The sequence below is a fragment of the Oncorhynchus keta genome, unplaced genomic scaffold (assembly GCF_023373465.1).
Source record: "Oncorhynchus keta strain PuntledgeMale-10-30-2019 unplaced genomic scaffold, Oket_V2 Un_contig_17534_pilon_pilon, whole genome shotgun sequence".
Lineage (NCBI taxonomy): Eukaryota > Metazoa > Chordata > Actinopteri > Salmoniformes > Salmonidae > Oncorhynchus > Oncorhynchus keta.
The window spans coordinates 45,001-65,465 of NW_026280473.1; the positions used below are offsets into that span (position 1 = coordinate 45,001).

Sequence of the window (20,465 nt, forward strand, 5' to 3'; positions counted from 1 at the left end):
TCTCCCTCCTTCTCTGCTTCTTCCTCATCTTCTTTGTCCTCTTCCTCGTCTTCTTCTTCCTTGTCCTCTTCGTTGTCGGTATTGGCGTTGGGAACCCAGAGTCCTGAGTCAATACACCTCTTCATGTGGCCCTTTGCCTCCTGCGGAACCCCACAACACACAGGTTAGAGTTAGAGAGAGAGTTAGTTAGTTAAAGAGTTAGAGAGAGAGAGAGAGTTAGAGAGAGAGTTAGTTAAAGAGAGAGTTAGAGAGAGAGAGTTAGTTAGTTAAAGAGTTAAGAGAGTTAGAGAGAGTTAAAGAGAGAGTTCCTGCAGAGAGAGTTAGTTAAAGAGTTAGAGAGAGAGTTAGAGAGAGTTAGTTCATTAGAGAGAGAGACAGGAGACACTCACCATGGGGTCCATCTTGCTGATAGCTTCCTGCAGCATTGAGATGTCTTTATCATCAAACACTTCTTCATTTCCTGTGAAACAGGATGTGACATCACAAGATACAGGTCAGGCTTCTTCATAGGTTCTAGACTGTTATGATGAAGACGTTGAGATGTGTCTCTGTCTGTCATCTGTGCGTCTGATACAGTCTCTCTGTCGTATGTCTCTCTGGAGGTCTCTCTGTGCGTATGTCTCTCTGTGCGCGTCTCTCTGTGCGTCTGTCTCTCTGAATGTCTGGCTCTGTAGTCTGTCTCTCTTGCGTCTGTCTCTCTGTGTTCTGTCTCTCTGAAGTCTGTCTCTGTGAGTCTGTCTCTCTGTGTATGTCTCTCTGTCTGTCTCTCTGTCTCTCTGTGTGTCTCTCTGTGTGTCTGTCTCTCTAGGTATGACTGACTGTCTGTGTGTGTCTCTCTGCGCATCTCTGTGTGTGTGTTACCTCTGCATAGACTTCCACATCTCACTGTGTGTGTGTGTCTCTCTCTCTGGTCTCTCTGTGTGTGTGTGTGTGTTACTGACTTCAGGGTCCAGTCCACCTGGCCCCAGTCTGTTCCGTCTCTCTGTGTGTGTCTCTCTCTCTGTGTGTGTGTGTGTTTGTCTCTCTCTCTCTCTGTGTGTGTGTGCGTCTCTGTGTGTGTGTGTGTGTGTGTTACCTCTGGCAGAGTATCGTAGACTTCCACAGGGTCCAGTCCACCTGGCCCCAGTCTGTTCTGTCTCTCCTCCTCCTCATACTCCTCCATAGCCTTTACAATGAGTTTATTCTTTTCATTTTGAACCTCACCAATGCCTCATATTTCACTCTATGTACAGTTGAAGTCAAGAAGTTTACATACACCTTAATCAAATACATAAATCACAATGCCTGACATTTAATCCTAGTAAAAATGTCCTGTCTTGGATCACCATCTTTTAAGAATGTTAAATGTCAGATAAATAGTAGAGAGAATGATTTATTTATTTCATCACATTCCCAGTGGGCCAGAAGTTTAAAGGCAAATACTAATTGAGTGTTAACACACAAACACATAAATTGAGTGTAACTTGGGTCAAACGTTTGGGAGCCTTCCACAAGCTTCCCACAATAAGTTGGGTGAATTTTGGCCCATTCCTCCTGACAGAGCTGGTGTAACTGAGTCAGGTTTTGTAGGCCTCCTTGCTCGCACACACTTTTATCAGTTCTGCCCACAAATGTTCTATGTGATTGAGGTCAGGGCTTTGATGGCCACTCCACTACTTTGACTTTGTCCTTAAGCCATGTTGTCACCGTTTTGAAACAATGCTTGGGGTCATTGTCCATTTGCGACCAAGCTTTAACTTCCTGACTGATGTCTTGAGATGTTGCTTCAATATATCCACATAATTTTCCATCCTCATGATGCCATCTATTTTGTGAAGTGCACCAGTCCCTCCTGCAGCAAAGCAGCCCCACAACATGATGCTGCCACCCCCGTGCTTCACGGTTGGGATGGTGTTCTTCAGCTTGCAAGCCTCTCCCTTTTTCCTTCAAACATAACGATGGTCATTATGGCCGAACAATTTTTGTTTCATCAGACCAGAGGACATTTCTTCAAAAAGTACGATCTTTGTCCCCATGTGCAGTTGCAAACTGTAGTCTGTATTTTTTAATGGCGGTTTTGGAGCAGTGGCTTCTTCCTTGCTGAGCGGCCTTTCATGTTATGTCGATATAGGACTCGTTTTACTGTGGATACTTTTTGTACCCGTTTCCTCCAGAATCATCACAAGGTCATTTGCTGTTGTTCTGGGATTGAGTTGCTCTTTTCACATCAAAGTCCGTTCATCTCTAGGAGACAGAACGCGTCTCCTTCCTGAGCGGTATGACGGCTACGTGGTCCCATGGTGTTTATACTTGTGTACTATTGTTTGTACAGATGAACGTGGTACCTTCAGGCGCTTGGAAATTTCTCCCAAGGATGAAGCAGACTTGTGGAGGTCCACAATTCTTTTTTCTGCGGTCTTGGCTGATTTCCCCTTGATGTCAAGAAGCAAAGAGGCACTGAGTTTGAAGGTAGGCCTTGAAATACATCCACAGTCAACTTAGTGGATGTAAACTTCTGACCCACTGGAATTGTGAATCAGTGAATTATTAGTGAAATAATCTGTCTGTAAACAATTGTTGGAAAGATGACTTGTGTCATGCACAAAGTAGATGTCCTAACCGTCTTGCCAAAACTATAGTTTGTTAACAAGAAATTTGTGGAGTTGTTGAAAAACAAGTTTTAATGACTCCAACATGAGTGTATGTAAACTTCTGACTTCAACTGTATCTATGTATTTTAGTATTCGGTTCATCAGGCCCAGAAAAGTGTGAACATCAGAATGTTTTTGGATTCAATATCGCTTTGAACTTCTCCCACTTCCATAAAAACACCTTTAAACACCTGAAGCAAAAGAGAAAAACAAAATGGAGGTAAAATGACCTTTTGTATCCTGATCTTAGCTCTGCCTCGAACTCTCTCTTTAAAGGACTCCAGCTCATCAGTAAAGGCCTCCTGATAGGGCTGGTCGGCAGTCTGACAGACAGAGAGAGAGACAGAGGTGTCAGTGTACACAGTAGAGTCTGACAGACAGAGAGAGACAGAGGATATATACAGTGTTACACAGTAGAGTCTGACAGACAGAGAGAGAGACAGAGGATATATACAGTGTTACACAGTAGAGTCTGACAGACAGAGAGAGAGACAGAGGTGTCAGTGTTACACAGTAGAGTCTGACAGACAGAGAGAGAGACAGAGGTGTCAGTGTTACACAGTAGATCTGACAGACATCAAGAGAAACAGAGGATATATCAGTGTTAACAGTAGAGTCTGACAGACAGACAGAGAGACAGAGGCTTTATCAGTTTAACAGTAGTCAGTCTGACAGACAGACAGACCCGATATGTGCAGTTACACAGTAGAGTCTGACAGACAGATGAGAGAGACAGTTATGTCCGTTAGTGACAGACACTGTAATGAGACAGACAGAGAGACAGAGGTTAGTGTACACAGTCTGACAGACAGACAGAGAGACAGAGGTTAGTGTTACACAGTAGAGTCTGTCAGACAGATGAGAGAGACAGAGGTGTCAGTGTACACAGTAGAGTCTGACAGACAGACATGAGAGTCAGAGGATATGTCAGTGTCCGTTATGTCTGACAACAGACAGAGAGACAGAGTGTGTACACAGTGTCTGACAGACAGAGAGTATAGTGTTACACAGTGTCTGACAGACAGTCAGAGTCTGACAGACAGAGAGTTATGTCAGTGACAGACTGTACAGAGAGACAGAGGTGTCAGTGTCTGTAGAGTCTGAGCCGACAGATGTTAGTGTACACTGTCTGACAGACAGAGAGAGACAGAGGTGTCAGTGTTATGTCAGACAGAGAGACAGAGAGGTGTCAGTGTTACACAGATGTCTGACAGAGAGAGAGAGACAGAGGTGTTAGTGTCACAGTTAGAGTCTGACAGACAGACAGAGAGACAGAGGTGTCAGTGTTACACAGTAGAGTCTGACAGACAGACAGAGAGACAGATATGTCAGTGTTACACAGTAGAGTCTGACAGAGACAGAGAGACGATATGTCACCGAGTCTGACAGACAGACAGAGACAGAGGTGTCAGTGTACACAGTAGAGTCTGACAGACAGACAGATATGTTATGACAGAGTCTGACAGACAGACAGAGAGACAGAGGTGTCAGTGTGTTAGAGTCACAGTGTCAGTGTTTAGTAGAGTCTGACAGAGACAGAGAGACAGAGGTGTCAGTGACAGTAGAGTCTGACAGAGACAGAGAGACAGAGGTGTCAGTGTACACAGTAGAGTCTGACAGACAGACAGAGATGATTCCGTTATGTCAGAGAGTGTTAGTGTTATGTCACAGTTATGTCTGTAATGAGCCGATATGTTATGTCCGTTATGTCTGTAATGAGCCGATATGTTATGTCCAGTTATGTCTGTAATGAGCCGAGGTGTTATGTCCGTTATGTCTGACAGCCGATATGAGTCAGAGAGACGATATGTTATGTCCGTTATGTCTGTAATGAGCAGATATGTTATGTCCGTTATGTCTGTAATGAGCATATGTTAGACAGTTATGGATATGCCGATATGTTCCGTTATGTCTGTAAGACAGACAGAGAGACAGATGTGTCAGTGTCCGTTATGTCTGACAGACAGAGAGCAGATATGTTAGTGTCCGTTATGTCTGACAGAATGAGCCGATATGTTAGTGTCCGTTATGTCTGTAATGAGCCGATATGTTATGTCCGTTAGATGAGCCGATATGTTATGTCCGTTATGTCTGTACATGAGCAGAGAGACAGATATGTTATGTCCGTTATGTCTGTAATGAGACCGATATGTTATGTCCGTTATGTCTGTAATGAGCCGATATGTTATGTCCGTTATGTCTGTAATGAGCCGATATGTTATGTCCGTTATGTCTGTAATGAGCCGATATGTTATGTCCGTTATGTCTGTAATGAGCCGATATGTTATGTCCGTTATGTCTGTAATGAGCCGATATGTTATGTCCGTTATGTCTGTAATGAGCCGATATGTTATGTCCGTTATGTCTGTAATGAGCCGATATGTTATGTCCGTTATGTCTGTAATGAGCCGATATGTTATGTCCGTTATGTCTGTAATGAGCCGATATGTTATGTCCGTTATGTCTGTAATGAGCCGATATGTTATGTCCTGTCTGTAATGAGCCGATATGTTATGTCCGTTATGTCTGTAATGACAGACTGTAATGAGGTGATATGTTATGTCCGTTATGTCTGTAATGAGCCGATATGTTATGTCCGTTATGTCTGTAATGAGCCGATCCGTTATGTCTGTAAGAGAGACATGTTATGTCCGTTATGTCTGTAATGAGCCGATATGTTATGTCCGTTATGTCTGTAATGAGCCGATATGTTATGTCCGTTATGTCTGTAATGAGCCGATATGTTATGTCCGTTATGTCTGTAATGAGCCGATATGTTATGTCCGTTATGTCTGTAATGAGCCGATATGTTATGTCCGTTATGTCTGTAATGAGCCGATATGTTATGTCCGTTATGTCTGTAATGAGCCGATATGTTATGTCCGTTATGTCTGTAATGAGCCGATATGTTATGTCCGTTATGTCTGTAATGAGCCGATATGTTATGTCCGTTATGTCTGTAATGAGCCGATATGTTATGTCCGTTATGTCTGTAATGAGCCGATATGTTATGTCCGTTATGTCTGTAATGAGCCGATATGTTATGTCCGTTATGTCTGTAATGAGCCGATATGTTATGTCCGTTATGTCTGTAATGAGCCGATATGTTATGTCCGTTATGTCTGTAATGAGCCGATATGTTATGTCCGTTATGTCTGTAATGAGCCGATATGTTATGTCCGTTATGTCTGTAATGAGCCGATATGTTATGTCCGTTATGTCTGTAATGAGCCGATATGTTATGTCCGTTATGTCTGTAATGAGCCGATATGTTATGTCCGTTATGTCTGTAATGAGCCGATATGTTATGTCCGTTATGTCTGTAATGAGCCGATATGTTATGTCCGTTATGTCTGTAATGAGCCGATATGTTATGTCCGTTATGTCTGTAATGAGCCGATATGTTATGTCCGTTATGTCTGTAATGAGCCGATATGTTATGTCCGTTATGTCTGTAATGAGCCGATATGTTATGTCCGTTATGTCTGTAATGAGCCGATATGTTATGTCCGTTATGTCTGTAATGAGCCGATATGTTATGTTATGTCCGATATGTTATGTCCGTTATGTCTGTAATGAGCCGATATGTTATGTCCGTTATGTCTGTAATGAGCCGATATGTTATGTCCGTTATGTCTGTAATGAGCCGATATGTTATGTCCGTTATGTCTGTAATGAGCCGATATGTTATGTCCGTTATGTCTGTAATGAGCCGATATGTTATGTCCGTTATGTCTGTAATGAGCCGATATGTTATGTCCGTTATGTCTGTAATGAGCCGATATGTTATGTCCGTTATGTCTGTAATGAGCCGATATGTTATGTCCGTTATGTCTGTAATGAGCCGATATGTTATGTCCGTTATGTCTGTAATGAGCCGATATGTTATGTCCGTTATGTCTGTAATGAGCCGATATGTTATGTCCGTTATGTCTGTAATGAGCCGATATGTTATGTCCGTTATGTCTGTAATGAGCCGATATGTTATGTCCGTTATGTCTGTAATGAGCCGATATGTTATGTCCGTTATGTCTGTAATGAGCCGATATGTTATGTCCGTTATGTCTGTAATGAGCCGATATGTTATGTCCGTTATGTCTGTAATGAGCCGATATGTTATGTCCGTTATGTCTGTAATGAGCCGATATGTTATGTCCGTTATGTCTGTAATGAGCCGATATGTTATGTCCGTTATGTCTGTAATGAGCCGATATGTTATGTCCGTTATGTCTGTAATGAGCCGATATGTTATGTCCGTTATGTCTGTAATGAGCCGATATGTTATGTCCGTTATGTCTGTAATGAGCCGATATGTTATGTCCGTTATGTCTGTAATGAGCCGATATGTTATGTCCGTTATGTCTGTAATGAGCCGATATGTTATGTCCGTTATGTCTGTAATGAGCCGATATGTTATGTCCGTTATGTCTGTAATGAGCCGATATGTTATGTCCGTTATGTCTGTAATGAGCCGATATGTTATGTCCGTTATGTCTGTAATGAGCCGATATGTTATGTCCGTTATGTCTGTAATGAGCCGATATGTTATGTCCGTTATGTCTGTAATGAGCCGATATGTTATGTCCGTTATGTCTGTAATGAGCCGATATGTTATGTCCGTTATGTCTGTAATGAGCCGATATGTTATGTCCGTTATGTCTGTAATGAGCCGATATGTTATGTCCGTTATGTCTGTAATGAGCCGATATGTTATGTCCGTTATGTCTGTAATGAGCCGATATGTTATGTCCGTTATGTCTGTAATGAGCCGATATGTTATGTCCGTTATGTCTGTAATGAGCCGATATGTTATGTCCGTTATGTCTGTAATGAGCCGATATGTTATGTCCGTTATGTCTGTAATGAGCCGATATGTTATGTCCGTTATGTCTGTAATGAGCCGATATGTTATGTCCGTTATGTCTGTAATGAGCCGATATGTTATGTCCGTTATGTCTGTAATGAGCCGATATGTTATGTCCGTTATGTCTGTAATGAGCCGATATGTTATGTCCGTTATGTCTGTAATGAGCCGATATGTTATGTCCGTTATGTCTGTAATGAGCCGATATGTTATGTCCGTTATGTCTGTAATGAGCCGATATGTTATGTCCGTTATGTCTGTAATGAGCCGATATGTTATGTCCGTTATGTCTGTAATGAGCCGATATGTTATGTCCGTTATGTCTGTAATGAGCCGATATGTTATGTCCGTTATGTCTGTAATGAGCCGATATGTTATGTCCGTTATGTCTGTAATGAGCCGATATGTTATGTCCGTTATGTCTGTAATGAGCCGATATGTTATGTCCGTTATGTCTGTAATGAGCCGATATGTTATGTCCGTTATGTCTGTAATGAGCCGATATGTTATGTCCGTTATGTCTGTAATGAGCCGATATGTTATGTCCGTTATGTCTGTAATGAGCCGATATGTTATGTCCGTTATGTCTGTAATGAGCCGATATGTTATGTCCGTTATGTCTGTAATGAGCCGATATGTTATGTCCGTTATGTCTGTAATGAGCCGATATGTTATGTCCGTTATGTCTGTAATGAGCCGATATGTTATGTCCGTTATGTCTGTAATGAGCCGATATGTTATGTCCGTTATGTCTGTAATGAGCCGATATGTTATGTCCGTTATGTCTGTAATGAGCCGATATGTTATGTCCGTTATGTCTGTAATGAGCCGATATGTTATGTCCGTTATGTCTGTAATGAGCCGATATGTTATGTCCGTTATGTCTGTAATGAGCCGATATGTTATGTCCGTTATGTCTGTAATGAGCCGATATGTTATGTTATGTCTGTAATATGTCCGATATGTTATGTCTGTAATGAGCCGATATGTTATGTCCGTTAAGTCTGTCACTATGGTCTGATGGGCTACCTGATCCATCAAACCATGTTTCTACACACACACACAAAGATGTTATGTATGTTATGTCCGTACATGTGACAACCATATGTTATGTCTGTCTAATCCCTCCTCCACCTCCAGGTCTGACCAGGATATGTTACCCCCCGTTATGTCTCCACCTAAGGCCGATATGTTATGTCCGAAGTGTCTGTAATGAGCCGATATGTTATGTCCGTTATGTCTGTAATCCAGCCGATGATAATGTTATGTCCACCTTATGTCTGTAACACATGATAACCAGGCCCCCCCCTCACCTCCCTCCACCTCCAGGTGATACACATGATAACCAGGAAGTTATGTCCTCTCCACCTGTGTACATGATGACCAGGAATGTCCGTTAGCCGTCTCTTATGTCCAGGTAGGGTGGTCTGACAGAGTACCTGATATGTTCCCAACGCCGAAGCATCCCTACACACACAGGTTAGGAAGAGAGAAAGAGAGAGAGTGTAGAATACAGACATTAAATGGTTTAGTTGTGTGGTGTTATAACAGACAGAGAGAGAGAGAAGTGTTGTTATAACAGACAGAGAGAGAGAGAAGTGTTGTTATAACAGACAGAGAGAGAGAGAAGTGTTGTTATAACAGACAGAGAGAGAGAGAAGTGTTGTTATAACAGACAGAGAGAGAGAGAAGTGTTGTTATAACAGACAGAGAGAGAGAGAAGTGTTGTTATAACAGACAGAGAGAGATGAGAAGTGTTGTTATAACAGAGCCATCAGAGAATGTTGTTATAACAGACAGAGAGAGAGAGAGAAGTGTTGTTATAACAGACAGAGAGAGAGAAGTGTTGTTATAACAGACAGTTATGAGAGAGAAGTGTTGTTATAACAGACATGAGCCGAAGTGTTGTTATAACAGACAGAGAGAGAGAGAGAAGTGTTGTTATAACAGACAGAGAGTTATGAGAGAGAAGTGTTGTTATAACAGACAGATATGATGAGAGAGAGAGAAGTGTTGTATAACAGACAGAAGAGAGAGAGAAGTGTTGTTTATAACAGACAGAGAGAAGTGTTGTTATATGTGTTGTTATAACAGTTATGAGAGAGAGAGAAGTGTTGTTATAACAGACAGAGAGAGAGAGAAGTGTTGTTATAACAGACAGAGAGAGAGAGAAGTGTTGTTATAACAGACAGAGAGAGAGAGAAGTGTTGTTATAACAGACAGAGAGAGAGAGAAGTGTTGTTATAACAGACAGAGAGAGAGAGAAGTGTTGTTATAACAGACAGAGAGAGAGAGAAGAGTTGTTATAACAGACAGAGAGAGAGAAGTGTTGTTATAACAGACAGAGAGAGAGAAGTGTTGTTATAACAGACAGAGAGAGAGAAGTGTTGTTATAACAGACAGAGAGAGTTGTTATAACAGACAGAGAGAGAGAAGAGTTGTTATAACAGACAGAGAGAGAGAAGAGTTGTTATAACAGACAGAGAGTTATGTTCTATAACAGACAGAGATATGTTATAACAGACCGTTATGTTGTTATAACAGAGAGAAGATGTTGAGAGAGAAGAGTTGTTATAACAGACAGAGAGAGAAGTGTTGTTATAACAGATAGTTGTTATAACAGACGTTGTTATAACAGACAGAGAGAGAAGTGTTGTTATAACAGACAGAGAGAGAGAAGTGTTGTTATAACAGACAGAGAGAAGTGTTGTTATAACAGACAGAGAGAGAGAAGTGTTGTTATAACAGACAGAGAGAGAAGTGTTGTTATAACAGACAGAGAGAGAAGTGTTGTTATAACAGACAGAGAGAGAAGTGTTATAACAGACAGAGAGAGAGAAGTGTTGTTATAACAGACAGAGAGAGAGAATGTTGTTATAACAGACAGAGATGTTGTTATAACAGACAGAGAGAGAAGTGTTGTTATAACAGACCGTATAGAATACAGATATTAAATGGTTTAGTTGTGTGGTGTTGAAACTCACCAAAGTGTTTGATCTCTTTCTTGTGTTTATCTACAAAAGTCTGTGTTTCTCCTCCTTCTGTTCCTCCGTTCGGTGTCCGTTTGATGTTGTAATGAGATAAATATATTTTCAGTGGACAGGACAGTTGACACTAGAGGAATAACATGTGACATCAGTAGTTGGTGGTAATAGCCCATATCTTGATTTATCCTTCAACAAAGTAATGTATTGTCTTCCTATCTCACCTGGCTGAAGCCCTCTTTGTTGAGGATATGTTATCTCTATCTCACCTGGCTGAAGCCCTCTTTGTTGAGGGAGTGGTGTATCTCTATATCACCTGGCTGAAGCCCTCTTTGTTGAGGGAGTGGTGTATCTCTATCTCACCTGGCTGAAGCCCTCTTTGTTGAGGGATATATCTCTATCTCCTGGCTGAAGCCCTCTTTGTGAGGGAGTGATGTATCTCGATCACCTGGCTGAAGTCCTCTTTGTTGAGGGAGTGGATATCTCTATATCACCTGGCTGAAGCCCTCTTTGTTGAGGGAGTGGTGTATCTTATATCACCTGGCTGAAGCCCTCTTGTTGAGGGATGCCGATATCTTATGTCACCTGGCTGAAGCCCTCTTTGTTGAGGGAGTGGTGTATCTCTAGCTCACCTGGCTGAAGCCCTCTTTGTTGAGGAGTGGTGTATCTCTAGCTCACCTGGCTGAAGCCCTCTTTGTTGAGGGAGTGGTGTATCTCTATCTCACCTGGCTGAAGCCCTCTTTGTTGAGGGAGTGGTGTATCTCTATATCACCTGGCTGAAGCCCTCTTTGTTGAGGGGAGTGATGTATCTCTATCACCTGGCTGAAGCCCTCTTTGTTGAGGGAGTGGTGTATCTCTAGCTCACCTGGCTGAAGCCCTCTTTGTTGAGGGAGTGGTGTATCTCTAGCTCACCTGGCTGAAGCCCTCTTTGTTGAGGAGTGGTGTATCTTATCTCACCTGGCTGAAGCCCTCTTTGTTGAGGGAGTGGTGTATCTCTATATCACCTGGCTGAAGCCCTCTTTGTTGAGGGAGTGGTGTATCTCGTTAGCTCACCTGGCTGAAGCCCTCTTTGTTGAGGGAGTGGTGTATCTCTAGCTCACTGAAGCCCTCTTTGTTGAGGAGTGTATCTCTAGCTCACCTGGCTGAAGCCCTCCTTGTTGAGGGAGTGATGTATCTCTATCTCACCTGGCTGAAGCCCTCTTTGTTGAGGGAGTGATGTATCTCTAGCTCACCTGGCTGAAGCCCTCTTTGTTGAGGGAGTGGTGTATCTCTAGCTGACCTGGCTGAAGCCCTCTTTGTTGAGGGAGTGATGTATCTCTATCTCACCTGGCTGAAGCCCTCTTTGTTGAGGGAGTGATGTATCTCTATCTCACCTGGCTGAAGCCCTCTTTGTTGAGGGAGTGGTGTATCTCTATATCACCTGGCTGAAGCCCTCTTTGTTGAGGGAGTGGTGTATCTCTAACTGGCTGAAGCCCTCTTTGTTGAGGGAGTGGTGTATCTCTAGCTCACCTGGCTGAAGCCCTCTTTGTTGAGGAGTGGTGTATCTCTAGCTCACCTGGCTGAAGCCCTCCAGTGGTGTATCTCTAGCTCACCTGGCTGAAGCCCTCTTTGTTGAGGGAGTGGTGTATCTCTAGCTCACCTGGCTGAAGCCCTCTTTGTTGAGGGAGTGGTGTATCTCTATATCACCTGGCTGAAGCCCTCTTTGTTGAGGAGTGGTGTATCTCTAGCTCACCTGGCTGAAGCCCTCTTTGTTGAGGAGTGGTGTATCTCTATATCACCTGGCTGAAGCCCTCTTTGTTGAGGGAGTGGTGTATCTCTATATCACCTGGCTGAAGCCCTCCTTGTTGAGAGTGGTGTATCTCTATATCACCTGGCTGAAGCCCTCCTTGTTGAGGGAGTGGTGTATCTCTAGCTCACCTGGCTGAAGCCCTCTTTGTTGAGGGAGTGGTGTATCTCTAGCTCACCTGGCTGAAGCCCTCTTTGTTGAGGGAGGTATCTCTATATAACCTGGCTGAACCTTGTTGAGGGAGTGGTGTATCTCTATCTCACCTGGCTGAAGCCCTCCTTGTTGAGGGAGTGGTGTATCTCTATATCACCTGGCTGAAGCCCTCCTTGTTGAGGGAGTGGTGTATCTCTATATCACCTGGCTGAAGCCCTCCTTGTTGAGGGAGTGGTGTATCTCTATATCACCTGGCTGAAGCCCTCCTTGTTGAGGGAGTGGTGTATCTCTATATCACCTGGCTGAAGCCCTCCTTGTTGAGGGAGTGGTGTATCTCTAGCTCACCTGGCTGAAGCCCTCTTTGTTGAGGGAGTGGTGTATCTCTAGCTCACCTGGCTGAAGCCCTCTTTGTTGAGGGAGTGGTGTATCTCTATATCACCTGGCTGAAGCCCTCTTTGTTGAGGGAGTGGTGTATCTCTATATCACCTGGCTGAAGCCCTCTTTGTTGAGGGAGTGGTGTATCTCTATATAACCTGGCTGAAGCCCTCCTTGTTGAGGGAGTGGTGTATCTCTAGCTCACCTGGCTGAAGCCCTCTTTGTTGAGGGAGTGGTGTATCTCTAGCTCACCTGGCTGAAGCCCTCCTTGTTGAGGGAGTGGTGTATCTCTAGCTCACCTGGCTGAAGCCCTCTTTGTTGAGGGAGTGGTGTATCTCTAGCTCACCTGGCTGAAGCCCTCTTTGTTGAGGGAGTGTGTATCTCTATATCACCTGGCTGAAGCCCTCTTTGTTGAGGGAGTGGTGTCTCTATCTCACCTGGCTGAAGCCCTCTTTGTTGAGGGAGTGGTGTATCTCTATATCACCTGGCAGCCCTCCTTGTTGAGGAGTGGTGTATCTCTATATCACCTGGCTGAAGCCCTCCTTGTTGAGGAGTGGTGTATCTCTAGCTCACCTGGCTGAAGCCCTCTTTGTTGAGGGAGTGGTGTATCTCTAGCTCACCTGGCTGAAGCCCTCTTTGTTGAGGAGTGGTGTATCTCTATATCACCTGGCTGAAGCCCTCTTTGTTGAGGGAGTGGTGAATCTCTATATCACCAGACAGAAGCCCTCTTTGTTGAGGAGTGGTGTATCTCTTATAACAGACAGAGCTCACCTGGCTGAAGCCCTCTTTGTTGAGGAGTGGTGTTATAACAGCTCACAGCTGAAGCCCTCTTTGTTGAGGAGTGTGTATCTCTAACAGACAGCCCTCTTTGTTGAGGGAGTGATGTATCTCTAGCTCACCTGTTATAACTTTGTTGAGGGAGTGGTGTATCTCTAGCTCACCTGGCTGAAGAGGAGTGTGTATATCTCACAGACAGCCCTCTTTGAGAGAAGTGTATCTCTATATCACCTGGCTGAAGCCCTCTTTGTTGAGGAGTGGTGTATCTTAGCTCACCTGGCTGAAGCCCTCTTTGTTGAGGGAGTGGTGTATCTCTAGCTCACCTGGCTGAAGCCCTCTTTGTTGAGGAGTGGTGTATCTCTAGCTCACCTGGCTGAAGCCCTCCTTGTTGAGGGAGTGGTGTATCTCTAGCTCACCTGGCTGAAGCCCTCTTTGTTGAGGAGTGGTGTATTATAACACCTGGCTGAAGCCCTCTTTGTTGAGAAGTGGTGTTGTTATAACAGACAGAAGAGAGGAAGTGTTGTTATACCTGGCTGAAGCCCTCTTTGTTGAGGGAGTGGTGTATCTCTATATCAGACAGAAGCCCTCTTTGTTGAGGGAGTGGTGTATCTTATATCACCTGGCAGAAGCCCTCCTTGTTGAGGAGTGGTGTATCTCTATAACAGACTGAAGCCCTCCTTGTTGAGGAGTGGTGTATCTCTAGCTCACCTGGCAGAGTTGAGAGAAGTGGTTGTTATACCTGGCTGAAGCCCTCTTTGTTGAGGAGTGGTGTAGACAGAAGCCCTCCTTGTTGAGGAGAAGTGTTGTTATAACTGAAGACAGAGGAGTGGTGTATGTTATATCACCTGGCTGAAGACAGAGGAGTGGTGTTCTCTATAACAGAAGCCCTCCTTGTTGAGGGAGTGGTGTATCAACTGAAGCCCTCCTTGTTGAGGGAGTGGTGTATCTCTATATCACAGCCCTCCAGTTGAGGGAAGTGGTGTATTATAACTCACCTGGCTGAAGCCCTCTTTGTTGAGGAGTGGTGTATCTCTAGCTCACCTGGCTGAAGCCCTCTTTGTTGAGGGAGTGGTGTATGTTATAACAGGCTGAAGCCCTCTTTGTTGAGGAGTGGTTATAACTAGATCACCTGGAGAAGCCCTCTTTGTTGAGGGAGTGGTGTATCTCTTATAACAGGCAGAAGCCCTCCTTGTTGAGGAGTGGTGTATCTCTAGCTAACTGGCTGAAGCCCTCTTTGTTGAGGGAGTGGTGTATCTCTAGCTCACCTGGCTGAAGCCCTCCTTGTTGAGGAGTGGTGTATCTTAGCTCAACTGGCTGAAGCCCTCTTTGTTGAGGGAGTGGTGTATCTCTAGCTCACCTGGCTGAAGCCCTCTTTGTTGAGGGAGTGGTGTATCAGATATCACCTGGCTGAAGCCCTCTTTGTTGAGGGAGTGGTGTCTTATCACCTGGCAAGCCAGAGTGGTGTATCTCTATATCACCTGGCTGAAGCCCTCCTTGTTGAGGGAGTGGTGTATATATCACCTGGCTGAAGCCCTCCTTGTTGAGGGAGTGGTGTCTAGCTCACCTGGCTGAAGCCCTCTTTGTTGAGGGAGTGGTGTATTCTAACTGGCTGAAGCCCTCTTTGTTGAGGGAGTGGTGTATCTCTATATCACCTGGCTGAAGCCCTCTTTGTTGAGGAGTGGTGTATCTCTATATCACCTGGCTGAAGCCCTCTTTGTTGAGGGAGTGGTGTATCTCTATATAACCTGGCTGAAGCCCTCCTTGTTGAGGAGTGGTGTATCTCTAGCTCACCTGGCTGAAGCCCTCTTTGTTGAGAGGAGTGGTGTATCTCTAGCTCACCTGGCTGAAGCCCTCCTTGTTGAGGGAGTGGTGTATCTCTAGCTCACCTGGCTGAAGCCCTCTTTGTTGAGGGAGTGGTGTATCTCTAGCTCACCTGGCTGAAGCCCTCTTTGTTGAGGGAGTGGTGTCTCTATCTCACCTGGCTGAAGCCCTCTTTGTTGAGGGAGTGGTGTCTCTATATCACCTGGCTGAAGCCCTCTTTGTTGAGGGAGTGATGTATCTCTAGCTCACCTGGCTGAAGCCCTCTTTGTTGAGGGAGTGGTGTATCTCTATATAACCTGGCTGAAGCCCTCCTTGTTGAGGGAGTGGTGTATCTCTATATCACCTGGCTGAAGCCCTCTTTGTTGAGGGAGTGGTGTATCTCTATATCACCTGGCTGAAGCCCTCCTTGTTGAGGGAGTGGTGTATCTCTATAACCTGGCTGAAGCCCTCCTTGTTGAGGGAGTGGTGTATCTCTATATCACCTGGCTGAAGCCCTCCTTGTTGAGGGAGTGGTGTATCTCTATATCACCTGGCTGAAGCCCTCCTTGTTGAGGGAGTGGTGTATCTCTATATCACCTGGCTGAAGCCCTCCTTGTTGAGGGAGTGGTGTATCTCTATATCACCTGGCTGAAGCCCTCTTTGTTGAGGGAGTGGTGTATCTCTAGCTCACCTGGCTGAAGCCCTCTTTGTTGAGGAGTGGTGTATCTCTATATCACCTGGCTGAAGCCCTCTTTGTTGAGGGAGTGGTGTATCTCTATATAACCTGGCTGAAGCCCTCCTTGTTGAGGGAGTGGTATCTCTATCTCACCTGGCTGAAGCCCTTTGTTGAGGGAGTGGTGTATCTCTATATCACCTGGCTGAAGCCCTCTTTGTTGAGGGAGTGGTGTATCTCTAGCTCACCTGGCTGAAGCCCTCTTTGTTGAGGGAGTGGTGTATCTCTAGCTCACCTGGCTGAAGCCCTCTTTGTTGAGGGAGTGGTGTATCTCTATATCACCTGGCTGAAGCCCTCTTTGTTGAGGGAGTGGTGTATCTCTATATCACCTGGCTGAAGCCCTCTTTGTTGAGGGAGTGGTGTATCTCTATATCACCTGGCTGAAGCCCTCTTTGTTGAGGGAGTGGTGTATCTCTATCTCACCTGGCTGAAGCCCTCCTTGTTGAGGGAGTGGTGTATCTCTATATCACCTGGCTGAAGCCCTCTTTGTTGAGGGAGTGATGTATCTCTATCTCACCTGGCTGAAGCCCTCTTTGTTGAGGGAGTGATGTATCTCTATCTCACCTGGCTGAAGCCCTCTTTGTTGAGGGAGTGATGTATCTCTATATCACCTGGCTGAAGCCCTCTTTGTTGAGGGAGTGATGTATCTCTATCTCACCTGGCTGAAGCCCTCTTTGTTGAGGGAGTGATGTATCTCTATATCACCTGGCTGAAGCCCTCTTTGTTGAGGGAGTGATGTATCTCTATCTCACCTGGCTGAAGCCCTCTTTGTTGAGGGAGTGATGTATCTCTATATCACCTGGCTGAAGCCCTCTTTGTTGAGGGAGTGGTGTATCTCTATCTCACCTGGCTGAAGCCCTCGTTGTTGAGGGAGTGATGTATCTCTATATCACCTGGCTGAAGCCCTCCTTGTTGAGGGAGTGGTGTATCTCTATATCACCTGGCTGAAGCCCTCGTTGTTGAGGGAGTGGTGTATCTCTATATCACCTGGCTGAAGCCCTCTTTGTTGAGGGAGTGGTGTATCTCTATATCACCTGGCTGAAGCCCTCTTTGTTGAGGGAGTGGTGTATCTCTATATCACCTGGCTGAAGCCCTCTTTGTTGAGGGAGTGGTGTATCTCTATATCACCTGGCTGAAGCCCTCGTTGTTGAGGGAGTGGTGTATCTCTATATCACCTGGCTGAGCCCTCTTTGTTGAGGGAGTGGTGTATCTCTATCTCACCTGGCTGAAGCCCTCCTTGTTGAGGGAGTGGTGTATCTCTATATCACCTGGCTGAAGCCCTCTTTGTTAAGGGAGTGGTGTATCTATATCACCTGGCTGAAGCCCTCTTTGTTGAGGGAGTGGTGTATCTCTATCTCACCTGGCTGAAGCCCTCTTTGTTGAGGGAGTGGTGTATCTCTATCTCACCTGGCTGAAGCCCTCTTTGTTGAGGGAGTGGTGTATCTCTATATCACCTGGCTGAAGCCCTCTTTGTTGAGGGAGTGGTGTATCTCTATATCACCTGGCTGAAGCCCTCTTTGTTGAGGGAGTGGTGTATCTCTATATCACCTGGCTGAAGCCCTCGTTGTTGAGGGAGTGGTGTATCTCTATATCACCTGGCTGAAGCCCTCTTTGTTGAGGGAGTGGTATATCTCTATCTCACCTGGCTGAAGCCCTCTTTGTTGAGGGAGTGGTGTATCTCTATATCACCTGGCTGAAGCCCTCTTTGTTGAGGGAGTGGTATATCTCTAGCTCACCTGGCTGAAGCCCTCTTTGTTGAGGGAGTGGTGTATCTCTATATCACCTGGCTGAAGCCCTCGTTGTTGAGGGAGTGGTGTATCTCTATATCACCTGGCTGAAGCCCTCTTTGTTGAGGGAGTATATCTCTATATCACCTGGCTGAAGCCCTCTTTGTTGAGGGAGTGGTGTATCTCTATATCACCTGGCTGAAGCCCTCTTTGTTGAGGGAGTGGTGTATCTCTATATCACCTGGCTGAAGCCCTCGTTGTTGAGGGAGTGGTGTATCTCTATATCACCTGGCTGAGCCCTCTTTGTTGAGGGAGTGGTATATCTCTATCTCACCTGGCTGAAGCCCTCTTTGTTGAGGGAGTGGTGTATCTCTATATCACCTGGCTGAAGCCCTCGTTGTTGAGGGAGTGATGTATCTCTATATCACCTGGCTGAAGCCCTCTTTGTTGAGGGAGTGATGTATCTCTATATCACCTGGCTGAAGCCCTCGTTGTTGAGGGAGTGATGTATCTCTATATCACCTGGCTGAAGCCCTCTTTGTTGAGGGAGTGATGTATCTCTATATCACCTGGCTGAAGCCCTCTTTGTTGAGGGAGTGATGTATCTCTATATCACCTGGCTGAAGCCCTCTTTGTTGAGGGAGTGATGTATCTAAAATCAAATCTAATTGACTTGTCACATACACATGTTTAGCAGGTGTAGCGAAATGCTACAGCCTCAATATCTCACCTTGCTGAATCCCTCTTTGCTGAGCGTGTCAACGTTCCAAGGCATCTTTTTCTCCTCTCTCCGGTGTTCCTCCATCTTCTTCTCCCACAAGCGTTGATCCTTTCTGTATTTCTTCTCCTCGGCCTGGGCCTTGCTCAGCGCCGTCTTCCTCTCCTCCTCTCCCTCCTTTCCTTCCTCCTCTAACTCCTTCACTCTGTACTGCACCTCTTCCAGACGTCTCTTACACTCTGCCATGTTCCTCTCCAGCTCCTCTCCTTTCTCCTCGAAGGCCACCTGTTTCTCCACACGCGCCTAGGAGGGAGAGAAGAGGGGTGATGAGAGGGAGGAGGGAGGAGAGGAAGGGTGGAGGGAGAGAAGGGGGTGGTGAGAGGAAGGGTGGAGGAGAGAAGAGGGGTGATGAGAGGAAGGGTGGAGGGAGGAGAGGAAGGGGTGGAGGAGAGAGGAGAGGAAGGGTGGAGGGAGGAGAGGAAGGGTGGAGGAGGGAGGAGAGGAAGGGTGAAGGAGGGAGGAGAGGAAGGGTGGAGGTGGGAAGAGAGGAAGGGTGGAGGAGGGAGGAGAAGGGTTGAGGGGGGCGTAGTGGAAGATTAGAGCAGCGGAGAGAGGGTGGAGGAGAGATGAAAGATGGGAGGGACATGGAAGGATGAAGGGTGGAGGAGAGGAAGGGTGGAGGGGTGTAGGAGGGAGGAGAGGAAGGGTGGAGGGGTGTAGGAGGGAGGAGAAAGGGGTGGGAGATAGTAACATTGTTGTTCTTTAAAATGTGACCTATTAGCTAGCTAACCAGACATCCTAGAGGAACAGGACTAATGAAGATATTTAACGTAGGCAGGTTGTGACTGGCCTCACACTCCAGTACAGTAGGTGGCGGTGTACGCAACGTAAACGTTGGATGCAATCCGCCAACCAAATCCCAAAGAAGAAGAAAATAATCACGTCCAAGGCAAGATATTGTACCTAGCACAATTCTGCTGGATTAGTTTGATGTAGCTCGCCAAGGTTACGGTGAATCACAGGCTGTGTGGAGAAACTCTCATTGGCCAAGAGAGACAGGAAGGAAAGGCAGACAGAGAGAGACAGAGCTGTGTACAAACTCTTATTGAGCAACTAGGCTACTACTGTAAAGCCCAAATGTTGAAAGCCTTGCCTAGTTAACGCCCTGGATCAGAGCTAAGACCAGCTCGCTAACACTTTAGCCAGTTGGATTAACGTTAGTCACGTTAGTTGACCAGCTAACTAGATTAGCCGGTTGAGTACTGATTTATATGGCTAAGAACTTAGTGTCTGCTGACACAGCTACTGTCGCCAGCTGCCTAACTAGTCATGTACGTTAGCTATTTCTGTATTATTATTTTAGTGAAGACATGTCGCCCGTTGTCATAGCTACCTGATGCCTCCATCGGAAGAGGCTCGGCGTGTCGATATTGGGGTGAGTCTCATCCTCGTCATCCGATACTTCGATGTGGTCCCACACGCTGTAATCAATAGTCCTGGACGTCATCTTCTCTCTCGCTCTCCTCCTTCTCCTTCCGTGGGAAGTCCACGCAACAACGGCACACTAAATGGATTGACGTGTAAAGATAAAAATGTCAACTTTGGTCCTGTTGAAAATGTGAGCTAAGCTTGCCAGAGAACCCGCCGCACTATACGCGTTGCTTCAGCTCAGAAGTATTTTCTGGAAAGATCTGTTGCTTCCGGTCTGCGCGGTAGTGTGACGTAGAAATCGTGCGACATAGATGGGTTTGGAGTCTTCGAGAAGCAGAGGGCCCTGAGCTAATAATTCACTGTGAAAGTAAAACATTTATATTTTTAGACCTAGTTCATTTTAATCTCTGTGGAATGTTTATTTATTTCTAGAGCAAAACGTTAAGGTACATTCTGTTTATAATCACACATGTAACCTATAGCGTCA

General features: G+C 45.4%; 1 pseudogene; it reads right to left on the reverse strand.

The window, feature by feature from the left end:
- The window catches only part of LOC127919798 (hsp90 co-chaperone Cdc37-like), a 20,612-nt pseudogene extending 338 nt beyond the window's left edge, over positions 1-20,274 (reverse strand).
- Between the last annotated feature and the right edge of the window lie 191 nt (positions 20,275-20,465).